The following is a 13,070-nucleotide window of genomic DNA, read 5'->3' as shown; positions in this document are numbered from 1 at the left end:
TAGAAATATAAATGAGTAAAAAATAATAAATGGAATAAAGTTTATTGATAAAAAAATTAGTGGAAGAAGAAGAGCAATTTCAATATCAAAGATTAAGAAAATTAGTCTAATAGTAAAGAATTAAGTTCTAAAAGGTAATTGAGCTCTAGATGATGGATTAAATCCACATTCAAATGGGGATATTTTTTCCTGGTTTAAGGCAGTTTTTTTAGAGATAGAAAAATTAATAAAAAATAGGAGAAAAGATAAGATAAACAGAAAGATAATGAATGAAATAATATTTATTATTATTTATATTAATTTATTTAAATTTTTTAATTGGAAATTAAATGTAATATTTTATACTATATATAAATAAGAAGGTAGAGAAGTAGTAAAAGGATTAGGTTGGAGAAGAATTATAGATTAGGAATATTAATATATAAATGAATGTTATTGATAGATATTTATAAGAATGTGGGGGGATAGAAAGATTAAGAAAGTTAATATAAATTAATTGTTTAAATAGAGTAGAAAAATTAAATTTTGAGATATAAATTAAATAAAATAGTTTAATTGTTTAAAATCTTCATCAGTAAATAGAGATGAATAAGAATAGTCAAACTACGTCTACAAAGTGTCAGTATCAGGATGCTGCCTCAAATCCGAAATGATGGTAAGAAGAGAAATGTAATTTAAAAAGTCGGATTAGACAAACTCAGAGGAATAAAGTTCCAATAATTACATGAATTCCATGAAAATCTGTGGCAATAAAAAAAGTTGATCCGTAAATTGAATCAGCTATAGTAAAGGGAGCATTAATATATTCAAATAATTGAAAAAGAGAGAAGTAAATTCCTAGAATAATAGTTATTAAAAGGCTTTTTTTTGTTTCATCTATATTTTTATTGATTAAGGTATGGTGGGATTAGGTTACAGTTAAACCTGATGAAACTAGAATAATAGTATTAAGCAGGGGGATAATCAAAAGGATTAAATGGAATAAATGCCTTTAGGAGGCCATGATTGTCCAATTTCAATTCTGGGGGCTAAAGAGGAGTGGAAGTAAGCTCAAAAAAAAATAAAAAAAAAGATTTCTGAAATAATAAATAAAATTATTCCTATTTTTATACCCTTAAAAACATTAATTGAGTGACATCCTTGATAGGTGGCTTCACGTAAAATATCTCGTCATCATAAATATATACAAATTAAAGTTCCTGGAATTGATAAGGATAGAATAGGAATATAAAAATTATGGAATCATCTAACAGTACAGATTAGGTTGTTGAAAATACTTAAAGAAATAATTAAAGGCCAAGGTGGGGGAAACTAGATGAAATGGATGATTATGATTAAGATTAGTCATAAAATTTATTATAAAATTATAAATTAAGAATAGACTGATGAGTTAATGGAGAAAAAGGAAAAGATAGGAGGACGGGATAGAGGGGAATTATTTATATATTTATAAATATAATAGTGTTAGGTTTCTCTTCTGTAGAGATTGGATAAAATGAAAAATACGTAAGCTTGAATTATAGATACTGAGATTTCAAGGATATAAAGTAAAATTTGTGTAAAAATTAAGATAGAAAGTATAAATGAATTTGAAATATTTAATCCTGAGAAACCTAAAAGAGTTAATAGTAAATGGCCTGCAATTATATTTGCGGTATGTACGGCGATTTTAATGTGCATCGGTACGCAATGAGTGCGTCCAAGTTAAATTCGCTATTAGTTTTATTTTTGTCCATTATTGTAGTCCATTATTATTTTCCTTTTTTTAAGGGTACGAGTTTCTTTAAGGTGCAGTTTTCATAACCAAACAAACTTTCAAACTTATTTTATCACATCAGTCTTTTTACTTTCGATAGTTGTTAATTTAGATCTGTCACATCGATAATTATTTTTGATAACTTTTTTTTCGGAAATAAACTATCCAAAAGTATTTTCTCCTTCATATAATAAGCATTATGGCGAATTCGACTGGAAGCACTGATACATATTAAACACTGATTTAATTTTAACATAAAAATAAAATGCAAATATCTCGAATTATAAAATTTTACTAATATTAGTATTTTACCTAATAGGTAGTGCAATAAAATGTATTGAGTATTTCATGATTTAATTGATTTTTATATTTATTTATAAACATATATTTACATTATTTTGTGTACGGCGATTTTAATGTGCATTTCATGCATTTCATTGTGCGCACTTAGTGCGTCCAATCGAATTCGCTATTAGTTTTATTTTTGTCTATTATTATTGCATAATGCTAATCACGATTTTATTTAATCAACAATTTCTTTATAAACTTTATTATTTGTAATTCACGATATTAGATTTGCATATTATATATTATGACATGCTGCCTTCAGTAGATTACTAAAATTTCTAAAATATTTTTTCCTTCATGAAGGTAGAATTTGAGATCAGTTTATGAAACAAGGAGGCCTTGAAGAATCGAAGAATCCTTCACGGAGGTTTCCTTCATTCTTAAAATAAGGAAGATGGGTGTAAGTCTGAATGCGATTTTCTCGCATTTCAATTTCTAAATCTAAAAATTCCGATTCTAATTTTAAATCCAAAACATTAATTCAATTTCTAAATCATAAGTCCTAACTCATTGTAACTTTTAATTAACTTAGAATTAAATCTGTCCTCGTATAAAATTAGTTATTAAGGCATTAACTAATGTACGAATTACTATTAAATATATATTCAATTAATCTTATTCGAGTGTGCATTTCATGGACATCTCTATTCTCTTGGCTAATTCATCCTAAGAGTCTGAACATAAGAATTGTCGTAATACTTATTTAGACTTAAATTGTAGACATAACGCACAAGCTTTTACGTATGATGTACAATTTATTGCCGTGTCTCCAAGAAAATTTAAATAACTGTGACAAGAATTATTGCGATCAGATCCTTATGTTAATAATACAATATTAGGTGTACAACTTTGCTTCCGCCGTTTCCCTATAGATGGCTTTAGCGGTAAGTGATGGTCGAAATAAATAGATCATAGATGTCATATAATAAACTTGGGCATCTGTCAACATAACCCCATAGAAACATTAGTCGATTTGTATCTGCATCATAAAGTTATTCTCGATTGAAAATGTCAGTTTACGAGCCAAATTCTTGTCATTTGCGGGAGGTTTTAATTTTTTGCTTCAATATGAAGAAATCTGCGGCTGAGTGCTCTCAAATACTTATGGTGAGGCCGCTATTAGTGAAAGAACGTGTCGTGAATGGTTTCAACGCTTCAAGAACGGTGATTTTGACGTCCAAGGTCATGCTCTGTATTTGGTGGGACCAGCTCGGCGTAGTGTATTATGAACTGTTAAAACCGACTGAAATAATCACAGGCGATCGGTATCGAACGCAATTGATGCGTTTGAGCCGAGCATTGAAAGACAAACGGCCGCAATACAACGAGAGATACGATAAAGTGATTTTGCAGCATGACAATGCTCGATCCCATGTTGCGAAAGTGGTCAAGACATACTTGGAAACGTTGAAATGGGAAGTCCTACCCTACCCGCCGTATTCTCCAGACGTTGCTCCCTCTGACTATCACTTGTTTCGATCAATGGCACACGGCCTGGCTGACCAGCACTTCCGGTCTTATGAAGAAGTAAAAAATTGGATCGATTCGTGGATAGCCTCAAAAGATGACCAGTTTTTTCGACGCGGGATTCATACGCTACCCGAAAGATGGGAGAAAGTAGTGGCCAGCGATGGACGATGCTTTGAATCATAAATGTATAACCAGTTTTTTACAATAAAACCTCGAATTTCGGAAAAAAAACGACAGAAGCAAAGTTGTACACCTAATAATATAATCGCTATCGAATATTAACAAAAGCAATCGCGTGCCTATTGATGCAACTCGAATCAGAGGATCGATTCTATATTTCGAAATGAGGTGAAAATTATAAAAATAAGCAAATTTACTAGAATACTGATTATTTCATTGGTACACACGTAATAAATTTGCTCACTTTTATAATTTTTACCTTGTTTGAAGATACAGAATCGACCTCCAATAGCTAAATTCCCCCAGAGGCCTTGACCCTGATCACTTTTTTCCACTGGCATTCGAGAACATCAGAGAACATTCGACACCTCAAGATAAGAAAGCTTTTTCCACATTCCGACAATTGGAATTTGTCACCAATAAATTTCATTTAACATGTATCTCATGTATCCGCGTCGCGTGTATCCATCGACACTCGAATCTTGGCGATTAGTCTGTACTCCGCATGGTGATTACGTAATGCATATTGCGTATCTTCGCTATTTTTTTTAACATAGGGAAAGCGATATCATCAAATGTCTTGAATGTTAGGGATCCACAATAAAAGGAATAGGGAATAGAGAACAGAGAATAAGAATTTCAGAAATCATGTATTATGGAATACACAGTTTCTAATAAGTTGAAATTCTTATTCTCTGTTCTCTGTTCCTTTTATTATGTGGAGCCCCATATACTTCCGTGTCGGAAAATGGAAAGAGAAATTATCAAGGACTCTTTATGTTCATTTGAGGCTCCCTGAATGTTTCGAATCCTGTAGTGTTATATTAATTATCAGAATGCGATGAAGTGCAGTATAGTAAAACTAGAAACACAATGAAAAGAATAGATGATAGGAATAGAGAATAAAAGATTTTCAACTTATCAGCGTCTATTTTATTATTCATTGTTTCTGATAAGTTGAAATCTCTTGTTCCCTGTTTTTATTGCCTGTGCTTTTTATTGTATTTCCAGTTTAACTAATAGTAATTAAGTAAACAACTAGAAACCGCGTACTACGTCTATTTCTTTCGCTGATATTACATGGAGCGCGGTTTACACGCGATTTGCAGCACGTGGTTAGTGACAACTCACATTAGTATGAATTTTTTTAAATATATTAATTTATTTTTGTTCACATTTTATTGATACTCTTATTTTTTAAACAGATTTACATAATAATTGCGTAATAATTTAAATCAATTAATTTCATTAAAAAGTGTGTAGTAATGTGCATAGCAGTATATAGTAATGAGTGTATAGTAATGATTTGTTATTAGCCCGTGTCGCAAACCGTATTCCATATAATATCAGCGAAAAAAATAGGTACGTAATAATACGTGATTTTCTAGTTGCCTAGTTAGTTATTGTACCGCATACCACGCTCCATGTAACCCTCATTCAGCAACTTGCCGTCGCAAGTTGTTCCGACTGTTCCAAAGTATTATAGCCCAATCAGGTTTGCACCAATTTGGGTTAGAAATGCTTCGCTATTGGTTGACGTTACACGCTCAAGGAGAGCATGAAACATCATTATTTCAATCCAAGTTAATGCAAACTCGGTCGGGCCGAAAACTCTATTAGAAAGATTCGTCGCTTATATCTAGGGACAGCGGAAGAGCAATCGTGGAATGATTCGGAATCCATCCTATAATCGGAATATCTAGCGCTCACCTTTAACCAATCGGTAACCTGGACAAATTCTGCTACGACTTTCTTTAATACGCGGAATCGCGAATTTCTTATCATTTCCAAAGCCTAGGTTCGAAATCGGGGAACGGCTGAGCCTTCCTGAGACATAATAATATTTCACAATACATGATTTCTGATAGGTTGAAATTCTTATTCTCTGTTCTCTATTTCTATTATTATGTGGAGTTCCTAAAATCCTAGACGCAATGCGAAGGAATAATGATAGCAATAGAAATGACAAGATTTTAACCTATCAGAAACCTATTAGAAAGTATATTCTAGTGTATCTGATTTTTGATAGATTGAAATCGTGTTATTTCTATCGCTATTGCTATTCCTTCGCATTGTGTCTGGGACTTAAAGGATGCCGTCCCATGTATAGAATCTAAAAAAGGATGCAACACTTCCTTTTCGATGGATTTCGGAATGCAGCTTGCTCTCTAAGCGATTGATTAATTCTTACTTATAGATTCATAAATAAAAACCAATCGCTCAATGAATAAGCTGCATTCCGAAACCCATAAAAAAAAAGTGTTGCAACTTTTTAGGCTCCGTAGACTGTACATACACGGAATCGGAACGATAGAACAGATTTCTTATGCGGTAGACTGTATTAGTGCGCACTAAGTGCGAACTTTTTCGGTATCACGCATTCGAGTTGTGCGCACTGTATCAGAGCGTTCAAGTTGCCGTATACGAATTGAAAACTGACCCAGTACTGAATTTATATTCGGACTAACCGAATAAATTCAAGAAATGTTGCACTGACATTTTTGTCAGTGCAGTTTGAACAAACAAAACTAGTTAGGCAGCAAAAAATTACAAAATGGTGGATAAAGAAAGACTAAAATTATTTATTATAAATGAATTATTAGAAACAAGTAGTAAAACACTATAATATAAGTATTCGCATCTGCCATTTTTAGTCCTTTTCTTAATTCCTTGCTCTCTCTCTCTCTCTCTCTCTCTCTCTCTCTCTCTCTCTCTCTATATTCTGCTGCTAAACTAAGAAGAGAGAACAAAGAGTGAGAAAGGGACTAAAAATGACGGATGCAAACATCTATATTATAGTGCACTAGTAGCGATGATGAAATAGAAGATATGTTACGTGTAATAAAAGAAAAAAGGCGAAAAGTTACAAATTATGTGGACATCGTGAATGAATACTCAGACAAATGTATATAATTATATATGATAAAAACAAATATTATTGATAATGAAAATATTTATTTTTACTAATCATCATTCATTGTAATATATATTATTAGTTTCAAACTTAATTCTGCATTAGATCATATCAATCCAATATAGTTCTGCACTCGCATCATGTCAGAGCACCATGTCAGGGCAGCATCGTGTCAGGGTGCTCAACTAGAGAGAGATCCTTTTACCCTCTAATAAGAGTCTAGTTACTTTCTTTTCGGTTTGTGATTGGTCCGACATTTATCATCTATTTCCTGCAAATTTCTTTAAATCCAAATTTGTAAAAATTAATAAATTCGTAAAAATTAAAATAAAATCAATTAAAATTTTTATTTTTATTATTATTTAACTTATGTTTTTTTAACATTATTAAATATTTTCTATAATAACATTTATATACGTAACATTATATGTACATAAAAAAACGTTGAAAAATGTTTTTCATAAAATAAAAAATAACAATAAATAAGTATTATAAATATATTAAATAAACATTAAAAATATAAAATAAAAAATTTATAAGAAATATTAAAGATTAAGAAACTTTAATAATAATTAAATTAAATACAAATGTTCGGTATCTCTGTGATTCACGATCTCTAATTATATCGCCTAATCGCATCTATGAAAAATCGATGAATCCACGAGATGTCGATTGCTAAACGACGCATGCGTCACGCGTAATCGATTAAAAAAAAAAGTAATATCAGATCGTCTTGGCAACAAAACAAACTGTTGTTTTCATCTTCTGCACGCAACTCGTCTCGTGAAAGGTCATCGCCGCGCTACCGCTAAGATCCTTTTTGTATCCGCTATAAACACGTTCGCCCGCGAACGAGGCTTATTTTTAATAAAATCTGGAAAGCAGAGAAATTCGCATTTTCTCGACCGAGTGCCTTCGACGTAGTAATTCCGCGGGAAACGCTCGGACGGTGATCGCCTGGCCATTACGATTTTCATGCGCTCAGCGAGATCGCCAAAATATCTTTTGGTCCTTCGAGCCGGATACTTCAAGTAGCTTCAGTGAAGTAGCAATTTGGCAGTCAAGGATATTACATCGAGACGAGAAAGGCGTCACAGTAGCAACAATCAGTGCAAGCATCGCACCAGTGGCAGCACACAATTCTATAAAGCAGTCGCAAGGTCCGCGTCTAAGCATCAGAGATGCAGCTCGGCTCATATTACATCATATCCTGGCGCAGAATCAGCATTTTACGAGCAGAATCCTGTCGACGGCGGAAAATAAGACCCAATAGACTACGTGCAACGAAGGTCATCTCTCAACGGCGCATCATCTGCGAGAGGAATATTTCCGTCCAACAACGTTCGACTGGAAGGCATTTAGCATCTATCGCATCCTCTTCTAGGATTAATTGCGTGCGTAACAAGGTAAAGAAGACCATTGTCTCCATTGCCAAGTTTCCTCCGCCGCGTATATGCATGCGCATTCTCATTCAAAATGGTAGACCAATCAGAAGTGGCGACACTTAAGCGACAATACACGACCATAAAGACGGCATATACGCGTATCAAAAGTTATGTAGAGTCAATCGCCACCATTACTCTGTCAATAGTTACTCATCTCGATGAATGGAGGGCTAAACTCGAACACTATTGGGCGGAATATAACGACGCAAATCCGTCTAGAATCTTTAGATGAGTCCGAAGGCTGTGATCGAGACGGTTTCGAGGAGGCGTACTATGTGTTATCCGTTAAGATCCGCGATCTTATTTCCCCTTCGCCAACATTGCGAACGTCTATTTTTTCTCCGTCCTCTTCGAGTGCTCGCGAATCAGATAGTAGTATGCACATTTGGTTGCCTAAGCTAAATTTACCGACATTTTTCGGCAAGTACGATGAATGTTCCTGTTTTTCGATATATTCAACTCGGTTATCCATTCCAACACTTCGCTTTCAAATACGCAAAGATTTCAATATCTGCGAGCGAAATATATCTCACTCACCGGCGACGCAAGCGCTGTAATAAGTTCGTTAGAATTGTCGGACGCTTACGATATGATGTGGGCAATTCTCAAGGAACGATATGACAACAAGCGCGTGATTATTCAAACTCATGTCAATGTTATATTGGATTTGTCGACTATGACAAGGGAAAATCCAATCGATCTCAAAAGAATCTCTAATGGGGTTTCGAAACATTTGCAAGCCCTTCAGGCATTGAAGTGTCCTACGATGCAGTGGGATCATCTTCTCGTTCCCATTCTAACCTCTACACTTGACTGACTCACATTACGCGAGTGGGGAACCTCCTTAACGGGCCGCCTCCGCTCAAACAGCTGTTAGATTTTATCGCTCGTCGATGTGAGGTGTTCGAGACTACCACAAGGGCTAGTTCCGCAAAGAAGATCGAGGCAAAATCGCAGCCAAATGTTAAACGGTCATCGTGCGCAGCTACCGTTAAACCAAAATGCAACTTCTGTCAAGGAGAACACGTCATTTATTATTGCAAAAATTTCGTGGCACTTCCAATATCATAAAAAACTCGCGGAAATTCGCAGTCGCAAACTTTGCGTCAATTGCTTGCGCTCTTCTTCTCATGCGTCAAGTAAATATACTTCCGGTCAATGCAAGGTCTGCCAGGCGAAACACAATACGTTACTTCATATACCCTCTGCCGCGGATCCATTGACTAGCAATACCGATAAGGAAGTTGCACCTAAGGCAACTCCCCCTCCTTCCCTCCAATCGAATTATGTTTTAGAATCATCTAATAACGAACAAGCGATGCTTTCGACTGCGGTTGTGTTCATCTGCGGCAGCGACGGCTCTCGCAGGGCGTGTCGAGCCCTATTGGATTGCGGATCGCAAGCGAAATTCGTAACCAAGAAATTTGTGGAAGCTCTCGGTTTAGAAACGCGTCCATCAAGCCTCTCGATTTGCGGCGTCCACGGCACGGTAACCTCGACCAATCACGTGCTCGAAATCAAATTACAATCGCGATTCAACTCTTACACCGCGGCTATCGAATGCATCGTTCTGATTGGATTACTGGTAAAATTCCGACGTTTTCTTTGGGACGGGACAAATTTAATTTTCCGCGCAACATTCGTTTAGCTGATCCACGATTTCACATATTGTCGGATATTGATCTTTTAATCGGAATGGACTTGTTTTGGAATCTAATATGCGTCGGTCAAGTCAAGTTTTCAGACAAGCATTCAACTCTCCAAAAAACGCGACTGGGCTGGATTTTGGCGGGTCATTTGGATAGCATTATATCAATCACCGCAAGGGTCCATTCGCTTCACGCGTCCGTAACTAATGCGGAATTACACGAACATGTCAGTCGTGCCTGGCAAATGGACGACATCTCCACGCAATCACACAATTTCACAATGGAGGAAAACATTTGCGACACAACAGTCACTTCTTAGACAACGTGTCTCAGACCTTTCAAGGTAGATATACCGTCAAGCTTCCACTCAAGGAGCAAATATTAAATAACATTCGCGTGAGTCTGCTCTCAAGCGATTGAAGGGCATCGAGAGACGTTTCATGCGCGACCTTACACTCAAGTCTCAATACGCGGCGTTCCTCGATGAATATGTATCGTTGGGGCATATGCAACGAGGCACAAGAGCCGCCCACTGCGGAAGAAACAATATCGTTTTATCTTCCACATCACTGCGTCTTCAAAACGGTTGAAAAAAATCGAAAATTCGTGTTGTATTTGATGCATTTTGGCGCAACAGTTCCGGCGTATCGTTAAACGACGCGCTTCTAGTAGGACCTGCCGTTCAACAAGATTTAATCTCAATTTTAATGCGTTTCCGCTTTTTCACTTATGTCACCGCTGACATCATAAAAATGTATCGGCGAATTTTAATGCATCCACCTTAGACGCGCCTGCAAAGAATTCTCTAGCGCAACGATCCTTCTGCTAATGTCGATACGTACGAACCTACTACCGTACAGCTTCTGCTGGCCACCAGATGCCTTAAGCATTTGGCCGAGTAGCACGCTCATCATTTCACTCGCGGTTCAGCATGCGTCCTTCGAGATTTTTATGTCGATGACATGCTCACTGGAGCAGATACAATCGACGAATTGAAACTAATTCGTGATGAAACTATTCAACTATTAAAATTAGGAGCATTCAAGTTAAGCAAAGGGACCTCGAATTGCTCTGAATTATTAGAAACAAACAATCGTGATCGTTTGCCGGTCATTATCAGAGATAATGTTGCGGACTCGTGTATTCTGGGCATGCAATGGAATCAGTGTCAGGATACATTTCAATTTCTCTGCAATCTTGATACAGAATCTCACGTTGTATCAAAACGAGTTATACTTTCCGAGATCGCTAGATTGTTGGATCCTCTGGGCCTTTTGGGTCCGGTCATTGTGATCGCAAAACTCATCTTGCAGGATTTGTGGTAATTGGCCATCCAATGGGACGAGTCTGTTCCTCAGGACATCCACACTCGTTGGATCGCTTTCAGAACACAGATGAGTAATTTGAATCAATTAAAAATTCCTCGATGCGTTAAATTCAATGTTCATCAGCCAATCGTGGAAGTGCACGGATTTTGCAATGCTAGCCAACGCGTTCGGAGTCTGCATATACCTTCGCACCAAGCTCGGTCTCAACGACTATCATTCCAAGTTGCTCAAAATCTCGCCTCGCGCTGCTCAAAACCGTTTCGTTACCGCGATTAGAGCTATCGGCCGTTTTATTATTGGCGCGCTTAATCAACAAGGTTAGAGAGTCTTTGGAACTCTCGTAATGCCCGACTTATCTATGGTCAAATTCAACGATTGCATTAAACTGGATAACCTCCCCCTCGCGGGGGTGGTCAGTCTTTGTGGCAAATAGGATGGGTAAAATTCAGCGCCTAACAAAAGTCAAACGCTGGCGTCATATTGCATCCCCCAACAATCCTGCCGACACATTGTCGCGTGGGATAAACCCCTATGACTTAATTGAAGCTGAGAGGTGATGGAATGGTCCCGAATTTCTAAAATGGGATGAAGAACACTGGCCGCCCAGTGTTTTTCCGCGTTTAGACAATGATCTTCCTGAACAAAGGAAAATCCGCATAGCCGTTTCCACTTTTCATCCCTGCATCGTTGACGAATTAAACAAGTGTTCCAATTTAAACAAAATATGCTGCTATATCATAGCGTATTGTTTAAGATTATCCAAGGTTCACCGGGAGCACATCCACGGGAGAATATCCACTTTCGTGTCTGCCGCTGAAGTATCTACCGCCTTAGATTGTACTTGCAAGAACAGTGCAACAGCGAGCGTTTTATCGCGAATATGAAGCACTAGCCAAGAATGAAATTATAAATACTTCTAGTATTAGGTGTACAACTTTGCTTCCGCCGTTTTCCTATAAATGGCTTTAGCGTAAGTAGTGGTCGTAGTAAGTAGGTAAGTGGTGGTCGAAATAAATAGATCATAGACGTCATACAATAAATTTGGGCATCTGTCAACATAACCCCGTAGAAACATTAGTCGATTTGTGTCTGCATCATAAACTTATTCTCGATTGAAAATGTCAGTTTACGAGCCAAATTCTCGTCATTTGCGGGAGGTTTTAATTTTTTGTTTTAATATGAAGAAATCTGCCGCTGAGGCTTATCGAATGCTCTCAAATACTTATGGTGAAGCCGTTATTAGTGAAAGAACGTGTCGTCAGTGGTTTCAACGCTTCAAGAACGGTGATTTTGACGTCGAAGACCAGCATAGCGGTGGAAGAGAGAAGGTTTTCGAAGATGCAGAATTGAAAGCATTACTTGAGCAAGACTCGTGTCAAAATAAAGAAGAATTGGCACGATCATTGGGAGTGATTCAACAAGCCATTTCAAAACGCCTCAAAGCCATGGGAATGATTCAGAAGCAAGGAAATTGGGTGCCGTACGAATTGAAGCCGAGAGATGTTGAACGGCGTTTGTTTGCTTATGAACAGCTGCTTGAAAGGCAAAGACGGAAGGGATTTCTGCATCGCATTGTGACTGGGGACGAAAAATGGGTTCATTACGATAATCCTAAGCGCAGAAAATCATGGGGAGTTCCCGGTCATGCTTCCACGTCGACGGCCAAACCGAATATTCACGACTCCAAGATCATGCTCTGTATTTGGTGGGTTCAAGTCGGCGTAGTGTATTATGAACTATTAAAACCGACTGAAACAATCACAGGCGATCGGTATCGAACGCAATTGATGCGTTTGAGCCGAGCATTGAAAGACAAATGGCCGCAATACAACGAGAGACACGATAAAGTGATTTTGCAGCATGACAATGCTCGACCCCATGTTGCGAAAGTGGTCAAGACATACTTGGAAACGTTGAAATGGGAAATCCTACCCGCCGTATTCTCCACGTTGCTTCCTCTGACTACCACTTGTTTCGATC

The 13,070-nt window shown here is 37.1% G+C and overlaps 1 pseudogene; it reads right to left on the bottom strand.

The window, feature by feature from the left end:
- Positions 1-571: 571 nt before the first annotated feature.
- On the bottom strand, positions 572-10,673 carry LOC108694209 (annotated as a pseudogene).
- Positions 10,674-13,070: the final 2,397 nt, after the last annotated feature.

The sequence above is a fragment of the Atta colombica genome, unplaced genomic scaffold (assembly GCF_001594045.1).
Source record: "Atta colombica isolate Treedump-2 unplaced genomic scaffold, Acol1.0 scaffold119, whole genome shotgun sequence".
NCBI lineage: Eukaryota > Metazoa > Arthropoda > Insecta > Hymenoptera > Formicidae > Atta > Atta colombica.
This window is presented reverse-complemented; position numbering and strand designations above follow the sequence as displayed.